The sequence below is a fragment of the Chaetura pelagica genome, unplaced genomic scaffold (assembly GCF_000747805.2).
Source record: "Chaetura pelagica isolate M959 unplaced genomic scaffold, ChaPel_1.0 scaffold18, whole genome shotgun sequence".
NCBI classification, from domain to species: Eukaryota; Metazoa; Chordata; class Aves; order Apodiformes; family Apodidae; genus Chaetura; species Chaetura pelagica.
In genome coordinates, this window is record NW_009954310.1 from 2,235,614 (window position 1) to 2,249,391 (window position 13,778).

At 38.9% G+C, this 13,778-nt stretch overlaps 1 protein-coding gene across 1 annotated transcript in view; it reads right to left on the reverse strand.

Moving 5' to 3' along the window:
• The window catches only part of FAF1 (Fas (TNFRSF6) associated factor 1), a 155,449-nt gene that overhangs the window by 54,957 nt on the left and 86,714 nt on the right, over positions 1 to 13,778 (reverse strand). The gene's annotated exons all lie outside the window — the stretch shown is intronic.

The window sequence follows — 13,778 nt, forward strand, 5'->3', positions numbered from 1 at the left end:
TTAGCTCCTAAATCAGTACTGAAGTTTAAACCCTTATTTCTACACAATAACTTTCACAGTGCTATGCCTTGATGAAGGAAATAGAATTTTTTTCCTTCCCAATCAATAAGCACATGTAAGGTGAAGATGTTAGGTACTTACACAACTAATTAAAAGAGATGTCATTGTGAAACAAAAACCTTGAAAGAGCAGTTTATTGCCAGGTGTTCTTAAGGACACAATCACAGTGGCCACTTAAAAACCACATTTCAACTGCATCTTGGTCATTATTAATGGCAAAGGCACAAGCCATGTTTCTCTTATGAACCAGGACACACACAAACCCAGCAATGCTGGTGAAATTGCAGTCAGCAAAGAGAGGATAGATGTTCACTAGCCAGTGCCAACAAAACCAGTACTTCTGACTGTTGCTCTATGCTTACAACTCAATTTTTTAAAACTACCGAGGCAGAAATGGAAAAAAACTCACAGCATCATTTGAAAAACAAAATTTTTAGATGTCTGCAAACATACAACTATACTAAGCATACACCCAGCCTCCTGTCCTCTTCTGGGAAGTGCATCATCAGTCCTGGTCAAGCGAGGTTCATGACCACAAGCGGAATCTTCAAAAGCACCTAAATGCTGTTTTGATAACACATGGACTAAATTGACAACATTAATAGCTCATAAATACAGATAGTTGATGGATTTTGGCAACAACAAAACATTTGATGGTGTCTAATTCTTGGTGACATTGAGAAAGGTAGTTCTGGCTTTATGTTTAAAACACTGTTCCTTCAGAAGAAACACAAAGAGGGCAGAAAAAAGATCTTCTAAATCCTGTTAAAACTACTACTATTTTTGCAGGGCACAGAATGTTTCAGAAATACAGCATCGTCCTTATTAGACTGTAAAAACATTAAGGTAAAATAAATTTCAATCATCCTTAACAAAAGCCCAAGAATAAATCATAAGCCTTAACTTTCATTTACTGCCATGAGCACTAGAAGTATCCCATTTATTTTTATACATAATTCAGAATGACTTTATCACTTGTCTGCTAGAACTCACAAAGATTTAATTTGCTGCAGGTTGAAGCAGGCTGGTTACCAAATGAATGTTAACCTGTCTGAACTAGCCTACTGTCACAGCCTCACAGCAAGGTTAAACAGAAGTTTAGCTGCATAAAAAGCCCAACCATCATCTTAAAGGATGTGAGTAATAATACTCTGGAGCAAATGAAATATTAAAGACGACATACAGGTCAAGACCAATTACCTCTGAAACGCCTGTGACAAGAGTGTAAGAACTGTATTCTCACTAATAATCCATGAGTTTAATGAGTATTTTTATAAGCTGCTAATAATAAACAAAACTCAACTGTTAAAAAACGTAAAACTTTGCCCTGTAGTTATCACTGTAAAAAATACTGGTAAAACTTACCCACACGTACACTAACCACACACAGACTGAAGTTCCCTCTCTAACAGCATCAAACACCCTGACAGATGCCTGGAAAGGCTCCTGGTATCTTTTACATACACATTAAAGAAAGAATGTTAAGATCAAGCGAGCAGTGATTGTGCTGCTTCATCCCTTGGCCCAATAGCAGGGTGTTGCAGCTCCAATTTGCAACCCTAAATTACAGTGTCAAAGCGTCGCTCAAAAATGAACTAACAGCAGAAGGGATTCCACATCAGAGCACAATTCACCCTGCTCCCCAGACAGTTGCTGGAATGATGGGGATTTGTGCACTTTTGTGTGAGAAATCACTCTCCCCTTCGTTGCTGTTGGGTTTTTTTTGGAAGTTTTTTGCAAAGGAAAGGCTAGGACAAAAAACAGCTCTGCCTTTCATTTCAAAATAAGAAGTTATCATCATCCTAAAATAAAGGAGAGACTCCTCTCTCAAGAGGAAAGTTTAAATCCAGAAGTTTAGACTTTAGTTTGGAAATCATAAAAAAAAAAAATCAACACCAAGCATAAAGATTCTTTCCCAGGCAGCTCAGCCCTGTGCCATGGATGGCAAACTTCAACTTTTACAAATAGATTTTGAACACATGCCAATATAGTAAGGGGGGCACCCACTGAAGTGTCTCTGTGGCAAGAACTGTTTAGATGTCAGGCTGCTCTTGGAGTTTTTTCTTCCTAAATACTGCAGCTGCCCACTCCCAAGCAGGGTTGCAGGACACTGGATACACGAATCACTGTGTCACAGCCATCTTCCCATAGGAACGGACAAAAAACTTTTTATCAGCTCCAAAAGTGAAAAGTGGTTTGTAGCCTGAGTACCTGATTACCCCTATTCTCAACTTGTGAACCCATCAGTCACTCAAGCTTCAAAACATTTTTTCTGCACGAAAATCACTGTTATGCAAGTACTACAGCTTGAATGAGGTGCCCTTCATGAGCACAAGAAAAGACATTGAAAGAACCATATGCAGGACTCTTGACACCAATAATAACCTAGACACAGATGATGAAATAAATAATACATTAAAGCAAAAAGTAAATAAGGTTAGTCTGTTTTTCTAGGCAGTAAATGTGCACACGTGCAAATCCCTACGCAAAAGGTCTCAGAGTTGAAAGGTACACGAGGTGGAAAGTGAAACAAAATCATAGATAGGCAAAATGACTTGCAAAAATCAACTCAAGATGATTACTGAAAAGCCAGATCTTGTCCAACACTGTGTATAGACTGTCTGTGCTTGTGGAAAGTTTAAGTCATCTCCTATTTGGCTTCCTAGAGCTTTTAAAGGAGAAGGACAAAAAAACTGAAGCTTTAAAACATTCCAGGGAGAGTGGCAGCAGGAGAGCCCTTTTAGGAGACAACAGGTACTGAACGGATTGCTGCTGGTATGCAAAAAGGTAATGGTACAACCTGGACTAAAAGTGCACAAAGGGTACTTGAAAAGAAAGACAGCTACCAAACCTACCAATTTAGAGAGAAAAATAAAGGAGTCTAATGCTCACTTGTGCTTCTCAACAGTAAGACACTGAATTTATGTACAAATGTTCAGTCTAAGATGATTTGTATTTCAACTGCCAGCATTAATAATAATAAACACATGCCAAAGCCACAGACCTGTTTTGGCATGACGTGAGAGGTTGTGCATTTCACAGGATACTTCTTATCAAGAGATCCCTCTAATGGATGGTAGCTCTTTTAACCAGAACTGTGGAATACAAGCAAGCATAACTGATGTTTAAGGAAAGCAGGAATATTGCTTTATTTTGTGGTCATTCTTAAGTATTTGATTGCAACAAAAATAGTGAGAGTTTGAAGGCTTTGGGGCATGTAGGAGTTCTGCTTGTTCGGTTTGCTTTAATGTACATTAATGCATCTATCTAAACTTACAGGTACTTACCACTGCTCCTATGAACAGGTTATTACTTGTAGCCCTTAAGCTGTATCACCTGGTACTTGCCAATTTTAAAAAACAGCTTTTGACTGTTTGAAAGAACACTTAAAATGAGAAACATTTTCAGTCACTGCAACAGGGTAGCTATCTTTATTGTCTGAGCTACTCAAGTGGAGAATCCTTTCCCTCACTGGAGTGGCATTTTTCCATGGCAAAATATTTTCTAACATTATTTTTGGACATAAAGAAGAGATTCTTGATCACTTGCTCTACAACATTCGCAGGTTAAACTATAAACCTTACAAAGCATCAGGAAAAAAAATAAATCATAGAACATTTGATCCATAAGCAAAAGAGTCTATCAACTATGCTAGATTTCATTTGCTCATGCACAGCAAGTGAAGTGACAGGCATTAACTGACAATGGCAAACTGAAACCAGAAAAAACACCTTGCAGTGGACATTTCTGCTGGATTTCTAATATAAAGTAAAAAGATCATGAAAAGAAATGTAACTTCTGTATTGCTTCACTGCTAGGAGTCAGTCAAACTATTTTATTAGCTATACTTCAAACGCAGAATAATTTTTGGTTGTATATTATCCACTTCAGTAGAAAATTACAGGGGGGAATTCTCATAGTGCGGTTTCCTCCTGAGGTAAAGGAAAATAATCCATGTTTTCTCCCTTTAATACACAGAGATAAGGTAAGCAAACAAAATTCTGGTGTACAAAAAAAAAAATAAAGCATGTTTTCTGATACTTGACTCTCCTTCATAAATCTCCCATAAAAAGCAGACTAAGTCCCAGTCCTGCTCAAGGTCACCTTGTCGCATATTAGGTAAGAGGAAGTCTTAACAACCTGCCCTTTAGTTCTAGCTTCCTAAAAAATAATTAAGCAAAACTATAGTTCCAGCTTTCCAGCTGCAGTCACTAGCACAGCTGGGTGGAAGAAGCCACGGAACGATGCCACATCCCAAAGATGCCACTCCACGTGGAACCAATAAGAAGGAACGTGCTTTTTAAGGCACCCTTTCCGGTGCGTTATTGAACAAGGAAAATTAAAACGTGCATATATGCAAATGTGGCTGTGGGCAGGTTTAGAATCCAAATGGCATAATTTAGCCTTTTGTACTTCATACCCTAAAGCAGTTAAGGAACACTCAGATTACCTAATGCCAAACCTTTCAGGCTGGCATCTCTAATTTCTGTTTGCTGTAGCTCTCATAATTAGCTCAAGAGAACAAGGTGCTCCACCCAGTGCAGGGCCTTTCCCATCTGTCCCTCTGTAATGCAATCTCATCAGAGCACCACATCCAACCAATGTCACATTTACACTTCATGTTCTGGGTATCAATATTAATTCTGGTGAAAACAGGGAATGTCTTTTCCCATTGCTTAGCAAAAGCAAAAATCTGCTGTTAGCACATGTTGTAATACAGAGCTGTAGCTGGATAAATGACCTCCACAAGTCAGTGACTGCAGCAGCTCTCTGCTGTCTCAGGACCAGTTTGAGAATGTTTTATGCCTTTGGTGTTATCATTGTGCAACCAGTGCTCTGCTTAAGAAGATAATCTCCAGGAAAATATGCCAAAAATATTACTACTCATGTAGTGTGAAGTCAAATTTTGGTAGAGATTATGCAAGCATCTTGAAAGCTAAAAACCTTCCTCTTGCTCTGGAAACTAGAGCAGAACATGATTATGATACCAAGCTGGGTGGTGTGGTCAATATGCCAGAGGGACAAGATGCCATCCAGAGGGACCTGGACAAGCTGGAGAAGTGGACCTCCTGAGGTTCAACAAGGCCAAGTGCGGGGTCCTGCACCTGAGCCAGAGCAGCCAGAAATATGAAAACAGGCTGGGGGAAGACATGCTGGAGAGCAGTCCTGTGGAGAAAGACCTGGGGGTACTAGCGGATCAAAAGCTGGACAAGAGCCACCAATGTGCAATTGCAGCCCAGAAAGCCAAGCACATCCTGGGCTGCATCAAAAGAAGCATTGCCAGCAGGGTGAGAGAGATGATTCTGCACCTCTACTGGTAAGACCTCACCTGGAGTACCACGTCCAACTCCGGAGCCCCCAGCACAAAAAGGATGTGAACGTGTTGGAGCGTGTCCAGAGGAGGGCAACAAAAATGGCCAGAGGGCTGGAGCAGCTCTCTTATGAGCTGCTCTTGTGAGGACAGGCTGGGAGAGTTGAGGTTGTTCAGCCTGAAGAAGAGAAGACTCCAGGGGGACCTTACAGCAACCTTCCAATACCTGAAAGCAGCCTGTAAGAAGGCTGGGGAAGAGCTGTTCACTAGGGCATGTAATAGGACAGGGGGCAATGGTTTCAAGCTAGAGAAGGGCAGATTTAGGTTGGACATCAGAAAAAAGTTCTTCAATATGAGGGTGGTGGATCACTGGAACAGGCTGCCCAGAGAGGTGGTGGAGGCCCCACCCCTAGACACATTCAAGGTCAGGCTTGATGGGGCTCTCTGAGCAGTCTGTTCTAGTATGACATGTCCCTGCTTATTGTAGGGGGGTTGGACTAGATGGCCTTTAGAGGTCCCTTCCAACCCAAGACATGCTATGATTCTGTGATTATTAAATGTGTTGTAAAGTCATTGTGAGTAAAAAGTTATCTAATTAGTTGAGAACAGAAGTTCATGTTAAGCTTGAATAGTCTGAATCTGAGCTGTTTTAACAACTACAAACTTCCAAGCACCCTTGATAACTGTTACTGCAGTACACACCAACTCCAAAATACAACAGAAATTTGTAACCCCTATTTAGAACTTGGGCCATAACTAGCTTGTCAATATTAGCTAGTTGCAGCTTAATGTTAGAAGCAAATATATTAACAAACATGGAAATGATACTTCAAGATAATATTTATGTATCAGGAGGTCATTAGCTGAACAAGAGCCCTTTCTAGAGGTTGCATATCAGGCTGTAGTGCACATGTGGAGATTTATAATATACTAGATCACACAAGAGATTCTTAATCAGAAAGGAACACACTGTTGCCTACAGACTGAAACCTAATCCTAGTTTAAATACTCTATGTGACAGCCCTTTCACTGTGCTCAAAATGTGAGTTGCTTAGCTTTTTCATTTCCTGGTTTACTCACTGATACGGCTCATGTATAAAGAAACAAACCTGACCAAGTACATTTCATAACACACCATGCTCAATTATTGGAAAATAACCTGAGAGAAGCCTGTAGCAAAATACTCAATGACTGGCAGGTGTCTCCACCGTGAAAATTTCACTTCCATATAATTTGTTTTTGTTGCTGGAGTAACTACTATGATGCCTTTCTCCCCTCATCAGGAAAGTGAAGGGGTAAGGATAGAAGGGTGAGGAAGGAGCTTTGTCAAGCATTTAAGTTTTCATCTTACACTTACTATTCTGTTATTTGACTTTTTGTTATGGCATAAGCTAATTCCCCAAGAACAATAAACATCAATGACCCTACAGATGTCTGTATGTCTGCATTTGTTTGAAGCTAGGAAAAAATTCTGGTCTTTTTTGAAGACAACTATATGAAGTTTGAGAAGGAACAGAATTTGAGACAAAACATTTCTGTCCTAGTTTTTCTATTATACTCTCTATACATGTGGTACTATTATCTGAGTTTAGGTACTAGGCATATTAGGGATCAAACACCCAAGTGCATCAAGAATAGTAAGTTAATAAAAAAGACAAACCAAATAATCAGTTTTCTACATCTTGGCTGACTAGCATCTCTTCTGCCAAGAAGCCTTTCCATATCTCACACACCTCCAGGTTCAGTCCATTCTCTATTTATTCAGCCAGGGCAGGTAACATTGTGGTAAGTGAGAAATTCTCTCTCTGCTTAGTCTAGACAAACTTCAATGTCTGCAAGTCCTATTCATCACTGTTAATCCCTTCTTCTTAATGAGCAGTTCTCAGGAGAATTCAAACAAGTTCATTTCTCCAAGTCTAACAAGATGTCATCTATTTCTCCTCACTGGACAAATTCAGTTCCCTGTTCAAAAAGATCTCTGTACCAAGGGTGCAGAATGGGAAATCAGAGAGAAACTTTTTCAGCAGGGCTAGAAGGAGGCACAAACCTGTGCCTCAGCTCTCAGGCCTTTGAGTCAGGACCTCAAGGTGATTTAGGAGACTGCAGAGCAGTTCAACTCCACACCACTCCTGAGAAAGACGCAGGAACAAGTTATTTGAAAGGTCTAGTGAAGGAGCTGTTCTGCTCACCACTGGAGCAAGACTGGCCAAGCTGCTTCTCAGCTGAGGCTGCTGCTCCCAGCTCACCAAATTTTCAATTCTTCTCTTGTAACCTATTTTGAGATTAAAGAAGTGAGCAAAGCATAAGCCAAGGAATATTTGCGTGGGGAAAGGGAGATGGCAGTTAATACGGCAAATGGAAAAAATCAAAGTGTAAACAGGAGGGTGGAGAGGTAGAGCATGTGAATGATGGCAAAGGGAGTTTTGCTTCCACACTTGGAATGTAAGAGTGGGAAGTTTTTATTTTCTACACAAACAGTTAAAAAACCCCAGTTGTTTCTTGATAATGAGCAGGGGAATTAAGAGTGTGAGAAGTCTTTTGGCAATTTTTTGCGATTCTCCACAGAGTTTATCAGATGGCTCCACAGGCTTTTCTGGTTAGGAAACAAAACATAGAAACCAATCCACACAGGAAGGGGGTGGTGGACTCCCAGGCAGCTCATGCTATGCCTGAGGATGCTCAGTCTCATAATTTCAAGAAAATTTATGCTTTGACATGAGAGATCATTCATGTTAGGTTGTTCTTTCAATGGCTGTAGCTCTCACTGTTTAACCAGGCTTTATTAACAGTGTGTGGGCAGCCTGTTGTGCTCAGACAAACCCTCACAAAATTCCTTGGGAACAAACAGGTGATCAACACTGCCAAGCCCATCACTTATCACTGTACAATTATACATTGAATAATCTATCTTGTTTTCAGTGTATAATCTCACCGAGTCAAAGTGACACATGATTTAAGAATTCCCACATGTTCATGTTTAAAAGTAACATTTAAAACTTCAAGGGATTAGAGGTTTTCTGTGAATAAATGTTTATCTTTTGCTTTGTTCTTTTGTCAAAGCCAGCAAATATTTTTTCATTAGTAACAGACTGTGAAATTACTTCTATCCATACCAAAATGCATTGTATACATAAAACAGGTGTTATGACAGCAGCAACAAGCAAATATCCCACCGTAAAATGAAGGTACACTCCAATTTAATTTTAAAAAAGTCTATCAAATTATATATATATATTTTTAAATTTTACTGAAATGGGGATTTTTTTTTCTTTTTTACTGAGAAATTAATCACAAGACTCAGAGATTTGCTATACAGAACTGAAGGGCTCTCTTCAGTCTATACTGGTCAACAAAATATTGCTATTCAAGTTTAGTACATACTTTGAAAACATAAACCACCAACCAAAGCTCATCTACTATCACCTAAACCTTTATCTCTTCTTGAGCAACAACAAAAACTGGATGTAATTCTACGTTAGCCAATTTGTCTTTTGACATCAAATACCATTTAGCTGGGAAAAACAGTCAAGTATATGCTCTAGGTTTGTTTGTTTCATTAAACTCTTGTACAAATATTAAAATGAACAGGAGTTTAAAAAATTTGACAGCCCTTGAAATTAACTTCCTCAGGAAAATAACTTCATTTTCATTACGCATCTGCAATTTAAAAAAGAAAAAAATAATCTTGACAGGTATTCAACATTTCATTTTAAACACTAACTGGACAAACAAAAAATCTCTAGGGTGGAGTGTGTTCAGGTTATAAATCAGCAATGCTTATTTTAACTCCTCACAAAGTGTTGTTGAGATAATTACTGCTGACAGCTTTATTCAAGGTTCATTTCACTTTTTCTACTATTTTTTCTCTGTTTGGGAAGATCCACCCCTCACACCTGTTAGGGTTCTTCATGTTACTGAGGCCAGTTTGGACATGTCACTTCAAATTAGCATTGTGCCAGCGCGCTGTGACAATTACTCATCGCAGGTTTAACTTGAAAAAAAGTTTCTAATCCAGCCACAAGAACTGTGTCACAGTACGTAATTTAAACCTGTCAACACAGGTTGTAGGAAATTCATTCCAGGGATTTCACTGATGTTCCCATGGTAGATCTTTGAACTATAATGATAATAATCACAAAGGAATGCCGGAGCTAGAACACAGAACCCAGAAGCTAGAAAAGATATGACCTGGAAAAAGTGTCTTAAATAGCAATACTTTTTTTTTTTAAAGGATAAATTCTTCAGATCAGGATTAAGAGATTGCTTTGCTCCATTCTCCAAAATTCTTCTGAAGTTTATTCCAAACACCTGTGTGTTAAGCATATGTGTCTTATTCCTTCTGCTGCAATGTAAAGACACAGCCCTGGGAGATCTTCACACAACGTGCTGAAGGCAGCAGCACAGGGAAGATGCTCCAGGATCCACTTGTGGATAAAAAGCACCAGGGCTGGGGAGAAAGAGGCTGGAGAAGGGCCCATGACACAGTGAGCAGGCCACTTGTGTCCTTCCAGGCAGACACCAGAGGAGGGTTGCTGCAGCCACAGCAGCAACTACAATAAAGCAAGCTTCACAAAGCACTACCCAGAGTTTCTGGACGAGCTGGAGAAAAAGTTGTGCCCAGTTGTCTGGGAACACCCAGCTCTGGTACACTGGTTGGACACACATGCCAATTCCTGCTACGGTTGCTGTTAATCACCAGTCGCATTGCTGTGAATCTATCATTCTTGTTTGCCAGCTGAATGAAAGAGAAAATGATCCCTGGTTTCGATTCTTTCTCTTTTGACTAAGCCTAGTTAGGCAAGTTAGGAATTAAGGCAGAAGGATATTGTAGTACTTAATGTTGCTTCAAACTACAAGTGCATGTAAAGGAAACAAAAGGGAAAAAATATTTCCTCGTACAATAGATTCTACTAAGAAAGAGATATACTTCAAGGACTGAAATAAATACCCATGATCACTTACAGAGCTCATTCTTCTTCTTAGACAAAAACTGTAAATATTAAAAAGGATGAAAAATCTGCCAAGCCATTTGCAGCTATTTGAAACACAGGGTAACAGAATTAAATAACCACTGAAAGACCTGGAACACAGTTAAGTATAAACCATGAGGCTAATTGTGGATCTTGAGTTAATTACTTTCCACTGATACGTTTTCTCAATGGTCTTTTACATCAGTTTTTTCTTTCCTTGGTCTGAACCCCAAGGCAATTCAGCATGCTAGCCTCCAAACTCTGGGTGATTCATTGTGTACTTCTGCCTTAGCATTTTTAGTTCACGCAGAGAAAGCCAGGCTTTCACATCAAGTTGATGTTAATGTGCACTGACAAAGCAACAGTAAAGGAGCTTCGTGTTTGTCACAACGTGCACTCTTTAATTTAGTAATTGCTTTATACTGATATGCAAATAATGACACATTTCCCAAATTTCCAGTTCCTCAGCGATGCTTTCACTAATTACTCAGGGTTAAAACTTATGCATGTAAACTGGTTAAGTGAGTTTATTAGTTAGTACACCTGTGTGAATTGATCTATAAAACGTACATGCCTGGGAACAGGTCATAACTCACAGTATGTTCCTGAATGTGTCAGGAACTGAAAAATCAATATTCTCTCACCAAAAGAAGATCTAATACGACTAATGGGTTGTTCTTCACATATAAACTGAGATTCCCAAATCTTTCCCAAGCTAGAGAGAGACTGCATTTTTGTGACAAGGAATACCAGGAGTCCAAGCATTCATCCATTTCATGTTGCCAAGTGAGAGGAGGATCAAGGTTAAAAAAAAAAAAAAAAAAAAAAAAAAAAGGTCTGCAAGAAAAAGGACAAGAATCCCCCTAGCACCTGAAAACATGGGAATGTGCCAGCATCCACTCATCCATCACTGCTCTGAGGACCCTGACACACATGCTCTGCACTCTGGTTATGGTATTTTGTGGTGCTGTTCACTCTTACTTTCAACACTGAGAGCAACCATTAAAAATTCACGGATTAATTCACAATTAACACGCATTCAGAGTTATAACAGAGTCTGTTTAGTGTGAACTAAACAGAATAAACCTGCCTCCCTTTATTTCCTTTCCTCAAAATTCTTCACAGTGTAACAGCTGAAAAGCAATCAAGGTACTAACACTGTCCTGTTTGCTGGCTTAAAACACAGTGTCTGTTAGGTTTCTGATATTTTCTATAAGTAGCTACCTAATTGCCATAGAAGAGGGTATAATAAATTTGTTTCTTCTAAGTCTGATCACAAATCACCTATTTTTTGCTATTCAGAAGACCTGCAAAAATCTTAAACAGATTTTTAAGGTAGGAGAATTTTAAGTGAAATAATAAGCAACAGTATAAAACCAACAACCCATTTGATTCCTCCTCATCACATCTTGCCCACAGATACTCACAAATACATCTTCAGAACTGCTTTGCATTCACAAAGAGTATCAGCCAAATACTTGGCACGTTTCTGGTCTATGGTGGGATGCCATTTACTTCACAGCACTGTGCAACACTCTGGATGGCAAACAGAAAAGTGCCTGGGTATGTTTCCAGCACTATATAATTCCTTGGCAGAATTCAAGCAGTTGTGCTAGCAACAGTGCTTCCAACAAATGGTTCCAACACCGACAGGCTTTTTATGCTGTCAGTTCTTCCTGGGTATCACTTTTCGAGGAATTGGATTTTTGCAATCTTAGCCTTTTGAAAACATGGTGCTACTGCCTTCTACAAATGAGCATCTGAAAAGGATGACGGTTCCCAATTTTCTGTTTCCTTTATCTGGGATATATGAAAAAGCCTTCAACTCTTTACAGCATCAGATCTAAAAGCATTGAATACATATTCTCCTCAATTAAAGAAAAAAGGTTCAAAATTAGATATAGTAAATTACATAATACTTATATTACAATATTTTAGTATTCTTAAATGGTAAGTTGTTGGGTTGGGGCAGTTGCAGCCAAAAATGCATTAATTTCAATAATTTAGTATAACTATGTATTCAATGTGCTTGGTTGATGGGTAATAGTTTCAAATGTGACAAACAAAAGATAAAGAATGTAAGTAAAAAATTCGGCATTTCTAAAGGGTCTTTCTGTTTGGAGACCTCTAAGTACTAGACAAACATTAATCACTTCCAACATTTTAGGCTGGATTTTCTTCACCATCTAACAAAAATAGAGTGGCCAGTTTCTACTGGAATCCAGCTGAGGCCACGTAGCTACTTTCCTTTGACTTTTATGAAAGTTCAGAATTAAATCTCAGGCCTCTTCTTAAAAAATGAGAGGACTTGAGTTGCTTAAATAAAATGTTTTATTAAATGTCATAAGACTGCAGAGCTACACATCTGTCTCAGGGCTATGTTTGGACCACTAGGCAGTAACTACATTTAGCAAAGGTATTCAATTCAGTGATTGTTATTGAAAATAGACCTCTTCTCTTCTTTGGTAGAGGAAGTTATCTGTCTAATATAGATTTATCAACAAATATTTCCTTGGTTCCACATTTTATCAGCAATTCATTGGGCTTCAACAAAAACTTCCTAGCAGAGGACCAGACTAGCTCCATTCCAAGCATTAAAAAAGTTATATATGGACAAATTTAACATTACTTAAGGACAACTTATTTTTAAAGGAAGCATTTGAGATTATTATATCATGCTCTGCACACAAAAGAAATCCCATGTGAAGTTCTAGCAATAACCAACATTCTCCCACACAAAACAACATAAGTGATGCAGTAATTTTACAGAGCTTTCCTCTGCTACTACATGACAAAACCACTTACTATACACTTACTTAAAGAGAAACTCTGTTTACAAAGTCCCAAACACTTTCAATCTGTTGCAATGGATTTTCTCGTATCTTCTAGTGAATCTCTGTTCTGCTTATATAGCAGTTTCATTACAAAAGAAACAAGCACCACTGTGATAATCTTCCATTTGCAATTACCACTTATCAAACAGGTGTCTGCTGTATTCCAGGGAGATTATCACTTCACATTCTGCTCTGAGAGAACAGAATAAAAGAGAAGCTGCTACTATTAAATGACTGAGGAGAAAAGGAGTCTTTGATAATAGTTCTTGCTAGCTTCTCTCAGCAGGGCATGAAGTAAATGTAGTCCTTCTAGAACATCTTGGCACTGAAATGAATATTTTAGTTTCTGCAAGCTGAGTTAGAGCACCTAAATAAGACCACTCCTGTTAAATTAACCTTAAGTCTCTCTCTCTCTCTCTCTTTATTTTTCCTTGAGTACTCCAAGAACCTCAGCAGCTACCACCTTATGTCAAACCATGCTCTTCCTGAAAGGGGAACTCCACGTGCTCAAGCAAAAACAGACTGTGGAGTGGCTCCTCCAACCACACTGCCTTTCAGAGATGTTTCTGTAACAATGTAATATTTGATGAAGGTATGAAGAGA